At 36.2% G+C, this 7,289-nt stretch overlaps 1 long non-coding RNA gene across 1 annotated transcript; it reads right to left on the bottom strand.

The window, feature by feature from the left end:
• Positions 1 to 1,818: 1,818 nt before the first annotated feature.
• On the bottom strand, positions 1,819 to 7,258 carry LOC128248739 (uncharacterized). Its single transcript, XR_008264925.1, has 2 exons — positions 6,525 to 7,258; positions 1,819 to 5,130 (listed from the first exon to the last, which is right to left on the bottom strand). It is a non-coding gene; the product is annotated as an uncharacterized LOC128248739 (long non-coding RNA).
• Positions 7,259 to 7,289: the final 31 nt, after the last annotated feature.

Genomic DNA, 7,289 nt, shown 5'->3' with positions numbered 1-7,289 from the left:
TGTGTGTATATGTATACATCTTATTTCTTTATTACCCACAAGGGGCTAAACATAGAGGGGACAAACAAGGACAGACAAAGGGATTAAGTTGATTACATCGACACCAGCGTGTAACTGGTACTTAATTTATCGACCCCCAAAAGGATGAAAGTCAAAGTCAACCTCAGCGGAATTTGGACTCAGAACGTAAAGACAGATGAAATACCGCTAAGCATTTCGCCCAGCATGCTAACGTTTCTGCCAGCTCACCGCCTTTATATATACATATATGTATATGCCTGTGTGCTTTTATGTATGTACATGTATATATGCATACATGTGGGGGTGTGTGTGATGTATGTATCACAACAACCATCATATAAGAACAAAACATATATATTTCCATGCTGACTCACTGCTGTAGTAATAAAATCCTTGGTTGTTAGTTTTACTTATCAAGTTTTACATGTATGGACCACAACCCTCAATAAATGTAAATAATACATACAACACAAGGAACAGTAACTATTTTACTCTCTGCTGTCAGTTCATTCTATAGAGAATACCTTGCTCTTCAAATGAATACTGAAATAAGTTGGTGATAAATTTCAGAAGTAGGCATTGTTGTGTTCAAAGGATTAATTGTTCTAAATTCAACCCTTAAGGGGATAGGAGATCATACCTTTGCATATGGATAAGGGACAGTCAAACAACAACTGGCATACAATTAATACAAAATGGAGATCTTTTTGATTTAGCGGACACCATTTTTTATTTAGTTTGTTTTCTACTGAAACGCTTTAAAACTTCATATACTTGTATATTTTATGTTATAGAACAGAGAAAAATTTTTATATTCGAAGTTATTTCATGTTAAAAGTTGTCGTATTTCAGTAATTTCAACCAATCACTGACAAGGCGAAAACAATTACTGCTGTGGTTTGTCAACAACACGTTGTGGCGGTGTAATGGGACCTTTTCCCTTGAATAAAATTAGTGCCGTTGTTTGTCAACAACAACTATCGGCGGTACTGTTATTTATGACATCGTTCGTGTGTTTATATTGGTTTTAGCTTTAGGGTTCGGGCTATGAATATTTTTGCCAAATTTGGTGAAAATCTGTTCAATACAACGCCACAAATTTTTCAACAAATTTGGCAAAAATACTCATAACCCCAACCCTAAAACCCTTCAAAAACTTTAAAACACTTTGGCAACACCAAGCAAATTCCTGATGCTATGTGTAACTGGTGTCACTAAAGTAAAACCCCCAAAACAAAAACTAAAAACAGATGAATAGCGACAGACAACCAAAAGAAAAAAAAGCAATGAATAAAAGCAAAAAGCTGAATGTGTGTTTTTTGTGTTGTAAAGAATGGTGGTCAGAATTTTGGATGAAACTGGCTTTTGGAAGTGGCTGATAGGTATGCACTTGTGTATGTGTGTGTATGTATGGGTATGATTGTATGTGTTGCTGTTTTGAATTCCTTTCTGTGATTGATCTTAAATTGACCCCTGGCTATTAAAGGCCCAACCTCACACATGCATTTGTTTTAGGTTTTGTACCCATTTGAACAGCAGCCATATTACCAGATAATGTGGCAAGTCTTATTATGTTCCAAAATTAAAATTTTGAATTTGTTTTAATTATAAAATTACACCTCAGCTAAAGACACATATTTTAGCTTTGGAAAACAGAACCTTTTCTTTCTCTTTCTATATTTTTTGTTAAGTTAGAATTTCTCTGTTTTGGTCAGGATTTTCCAATTTCTCTTTTTTTGTATTAAGCAACAGATGGAAGCATTAAAAAAAATAATAATAAATTCATAGAGCCAAACAAAATCAAAAATATTAATTTTAATCAAAACGATAGAGAGGAGTAAACATTTTTTTCCCTTTCCTTAATACTAAGAAGAGCATAGTATGAGGGAGATTTGGCCGTTATTTCTAGCAAATTTAACTACTACACAGAGAGTACCTCATTGGCTCATTTGTTGATGTGTATAAGTAAACAAAAACTAAAGAAAAACAGACACTAGCAAACACACAGACACACATATGAGTGTATGTATACATAATCTATAGCTTGGCCCAGTCTCCAGTTCTTGTCAAAGTGTCCAAATATATTATATGAATGTATGTATACATAATTTATGCTGGATCTAAACTGTTTCACTCACAAAATCTGCATTTTTAAAAGGAAGTAAAAATTTTGAAAATTGATCCTTTATGTGTTATGCAGTATTCAAGTTGCATGTTAAAGTATAAATTTCACAGGGTACAACCTAAAAGTCGACACCACTAAGTTGATGCTGCTACAACACAGAAAATTTCTGTCTCAATATTGGCTAAAAACAGGCAGTTTTTTCGATTTTTAAATGTCTGTAACTTTTTCATCAAATTTTTTCCTCCAGAAGTTCATGGCTTCACAAGAATAAGCATGGAAAACTACATCAATATAACCAATTTTCAGTTTTTTACTTCTTTTTAAAAAATGCAGATTTTGTGAATGATACAAACTAGATCCAAAAAAATAGTATATTGAAAAATAAAAATATTTTGTAGTGGGAGGCGGGGCATTTGTAACTCTAAGGGTCAAAAGGGAGCCTTTGGCTAAGATGGGTTGAGAACCTTTGTAATAGACTGACATTCAGGAAAAGTTTAAAATGTAAAAAGGAGAGAATGTAATGTTTCAAGCATGGCTTTTCATCAGAAAGAGGAAAGATTCAGAATAAAGGAAAAGAATAGTTCAAAGAAAGCACTGTCATTATGAATATTTTGTTTAGGTTTACTGATAGTAGATCCAGGTGTAATACAATATACTGCAGAGAAAAGTTTTAGTTGAGTACAGAGCAGTAATAAGAAATTATATAAATGACAAGGGAAGAAGAAATTATACAATGAACTTCATTAGCTCATAGCTGTTTCTGCAAAAGATGCAATTAACTCAAAGATGAGTGCTTGTGCATTACATCTTTCAGCAGAAACAACTGTAAGCTAATAAAGTTTATTACACAATTTCTTGTTCTCTTGTCATTTACATAGCATCATCATCATCATCATCACCGTCGTTGTCATCATCATCATCATTTAGTGTCCAGTCTCCACGCTGGCATGGGTTAGACATGAAGCTAGTTAGCAGGGAACTGTCCGAACTCCAACAGTCTGTTGTGGCATGGTTTCTACAGCTGGATGCCCTTCCCAATGCCAACCACTAATTGAGTGTGCTGGGTACTTTTTACATGTCACCATCATGGGCAAGTTAAGGCAGCACTGGCACAGAGCTTTTTAAGTGGCACTGGCACCTGGAAGGACAAGCCTGTATGTGTGCAAGACTGTGATTTTACTTAGCTTGAAGCGCCTTATCAAGTACAGCAAATTACCACATTTTCCTGGTCCCTTGTCATTTCTTGAGTGAGGCCTAGCATCCAAAGATTCTTTCTCACCACTTTGTCCTACATCTTCCTGGGTCTACCCCTTTCACATGTACCCTCCACAATTAGAGTTTGAGCTGTCCTCATCCATACACATCACATGACCAAACCAGCACATTCTAATCTTATGTCTGTGTAGCCCCAAGACTGTGTTTACCACTGTTATGATCATTTGTATATCTTTATGTAAAAATCATAACCAAAGTACTCAATAAATAGATATCCATGTATTAAGCATAATGTCTGAAATAAATACTGGAGTATCACATCAGCTAAAACCCTTTGAAAGCAGTGTCCCAGTATGGACACACTCCAAAGATCGAAACTAGTAAAAGATTAGAAGAATAAAAGAATGTCTAGTCTAGTCTAGCTACCTTCAGCTGTAGTCATTAAGTGCAGTGACTTTTTTCTCATGACTGTGGCTTATAACTACTGAATTAAAGCAGTTTATGACTCATTTTTTTTTATTTTAGATAACACAATAAAAAGCACAAAGAAACAAAAGACAAAATCTTGCACGTAAATAGCTGTTATTAAACGCCTTGCTTTAAAGATTTGAATTATGTTTCTTTTCTTGATATTTTCTATTAAGAGAAAATTTAACACTGGTGAAATCGAAGTGTTAGTATACTGACTGGCCTTAAGGAGCAGCAGATAATGTCTTTAACTATATATATATGTAAAAAAAAAGAAGAAAAAATAACATGTTGGATAATGTGATCCCTGATATATTGTAATATTGTACCTCCCAAATTGATGAGTTAGTCATGGTTAGAATGCTTTTAATCATACACCTGTTTGATAGAGATTGACAGGGAGCTAAGCAGCAAACAAATACTGCTATACCACAACGACGATCACCACCAACAGAACAATCAAACCACCACTACTAAAAGCAGGAACAACAACAGAGGCAAAAATGAGATTTCGATATATAGTCAGTCATTCTTTAGCAACGTCCAATTGTGCTAACCAAAGCCTGTGACCCCGCACAGGAATTTACTGGTTTGGGGTAGAGGTTTATAGGACAGGCACTTGTGTGCGTATGTGTGTGTGTGTGTGCGCGTGCGTACATTTCTTCAGAAGTTTTTATCTCACGAGATTTGTTTTTGGATTAAATCGCTCGTGTCTGTCTTTCTTTCTGTTTTCTTTCCTTCCTTCCTTTCTTGTTTTTGTTTTTGCTATTCAAGTTTCTATCTGATTTATATAAACGGCCAGAGATGCTGCCCACACTATGTACTTAGGATTTGCTTGTATGATTTACAGTTTCTTAAGAGCACAGCCATGTATTTTCATGTATTAAATTCATTCACATGTATATTTCAAACAAAAGAAAAAAAACCTTCCGAATTAATCTTTAAGAAGATTAAATATGGAAAGTAAAAAGACTTAACCTTATTCTTAGCTTTGACATCATAACTAACAGTTGTTTCTTTCTTATTGTCATTCACTGAAATGAATTCTGTTCACCCCTGGAAGTGGTGGCAGCGGTGGTGGTGATGGTGGTGGTAGTAGTGGTAATAGTTCAATGTTCTGTTTTCTTACAATCAAACAAACACACCTCTCTGGAAGTACTTGGAGTCTCATCATAAATTTGCTGTTGTTATTGTAGTAGTAGTGGTAGTAGTTGTTTCGTCCCAGGTGGATCCAAACATTCTAACAACAATCCTTCGACACATTTCAGCCTCCAGCCCCCATGCACACACAGACATGTTACCTGTAGTATAGAAAGGAATGGAGTTGAGAACAGCAGTCTGCCCAAGAGACACCAGCATTTTTTATGGGAGCAGCGCTGTGCAATATGGTGTACGAGTTGGGATGAAAAAGTTCCCTGACTAGTTCTGTAGCGCACTAACAGATGGCAGCACATGGTTGCATGTGCAGTGAGAACTAGCAGTGACCTATGTGAGGTATCGCTGCGTTTACATTGCAAGTTGTGAAATTCGTGTTTTTGAGGAGTAGCTGTGTGGTAGCTTGCTTACCAGCCACATGGTTCTGGGTTCAGTCCCACTGCATGGCACCTTGGGCAAGTGTCTTCTACTATAGCCTCGGGCCTACCAAAGCCTTGTGAGTGGAGTTGGTAGACGGAAACTGAAAGAAGCCCGTCGTATATATATATATATATATGTTTGTGTGTCAGTATTTGTCCCCCCCAACATCACTTGACAACCGATGCTGGTGTGCTTACGTCCCTGTAACTTAGCGGTTCGGCAAAAGTGACTGATAGAATAAGTACTAGGCTTCCAAAGAATAAGTCCTGGGGTCGATTTGCTCGACTAAAGGCGGCGCTCCAGCATGGCCGCAGTCAAATGACTGAAACAAGTAAAAGAGTAAAAAAAAGTAAATAAGTCATTTTTTATTAACCCATAACTAGTCCGGGAACTTTTTGATACCACCTTGTATTTTTGTGTGCATGTGATGGGGGTGCCCTAGATCCAGGGAGTAAACTCAAGGGTCGTGCTCAGGTGGCTCACATTTTAACTATGCATGGCATGTTGCCTTTACTACCTCTGCTACTGTAACAGTTGCTCCTCCCTCAAAGCTAGTTAGTCTCCTGTTGCCCCCACTCAAACACTCCCAACTCACTCAGCTCTTCATCTATATTGCACTCCTCTTCCTCACCTGAAGTCCAATGCTAACCACTATAGTTAGTATTTCCTCTGGAGAAGGTCGGCACCTTGGAGTTCTTTCCTTGTATCATTTATTTTTCTTCTCTTTTTTTTTTTTTACTTATTCTAATCATTGGACAGCAGCCATGCTGGGGCACCCCTTTCAAGGATTTAGTCAAACAAATCAATCCCAGTATTTATTTATTAAGTCTGATGCTAATTCTTTTGGTCACTTTTGCCAAGCTTCTACCTTATAGGGTTACAACAAACCAACCCTGTCATGTGGTGAAGTGGGGACAAGCACAAACACACACATGTAAATATAGAAGCAATTATGTGGATAAGTAAATTAAATATAACAGCTTGGGTATGATATACAATATGTATATATAATATATCTGTATGCGTGCAAGCAAAAAGAAAGTAAAGGCTGAAGACTTTTAGATGATGAATATTGAAGTATAAATATATAGATATTTATATATTACTAGATCAAACTTACCCAGAGTACAAATGACAGAGAAAATTAAAGGGTAGAAGGTAAGATGTTATAAGTCCAATGGCTGTTTCTGGGAGTTCGGAGATCCTTCACAATGTTGGTAGATATGCATCCAGTAATGGAAGCAAATAAACATTGGCTAAATCGAGCCTCTGTCATCAAGGTAGAAAGAAATTTTACAGTTCAGATCATATGCAAAGAAGTTTAAAGGTGGAATGTTGAAATGTTTATCTGCTTAATTGCCTCCATATCTGCTCACCTGCATTCCTCTTATAGCCACTCTTTACTCTGTGGAATTGGTCCTTCATAAAGACATGAGAATTGTTTGAGTGCTACTAAGTGTTTTCTAAGCTGAGAAGCTCTGGATCTTAATTGTTGACTATATATGTATTTACATACAAACATACATACATACATATACGAAAATAAGCAACAAGATATCCAGAGGTGATGCAGCAGGACTGTATCAAGCGGCTCCATTTAGTTGAACAATGCAATCATTACATTTTAGAAACTTCTAAGCTGAAGTGCTAGAAGCATGGACTTCATCTTACTCTATTAGATTATTTAAGTAAAATTATTTTAATGTGTCCGACTGATTAAAAAAATTCTATTTATTTATTTATGCAGCTGAGGATAGCCCTGCATTTAAATTGATGTAATGATTGCATTGTTCAATTAAATTGAGCCACTTGAAACGGTTGTACTACATTACCTCTGGATATCCTGTTGCTTATTTTGATTTTATTCACCTTATTTTGAAATTGT

The sequence above is a fragment of the Octopus bimaculoides genome, chromosome 9 (assembly GCF_001194135.2).
Source record: "Octopus bimaculoides isolate UCB-OBI-ISO-001 chromosome 9, ASM119413v2, whole genome shotgun sequence".
In the NCBI taxonomy this organism is placed as follows: Eukaryota; Metazoa; Mollusca; class Cephalopoda; order Octopoda; family Octopodidae; genus Octopus; species Octopus bimaculoides.
Note: the sequence above shows the minus strand (reverse complement) of the source record. Positions and strands in the feature narration are given on the sequence as shown.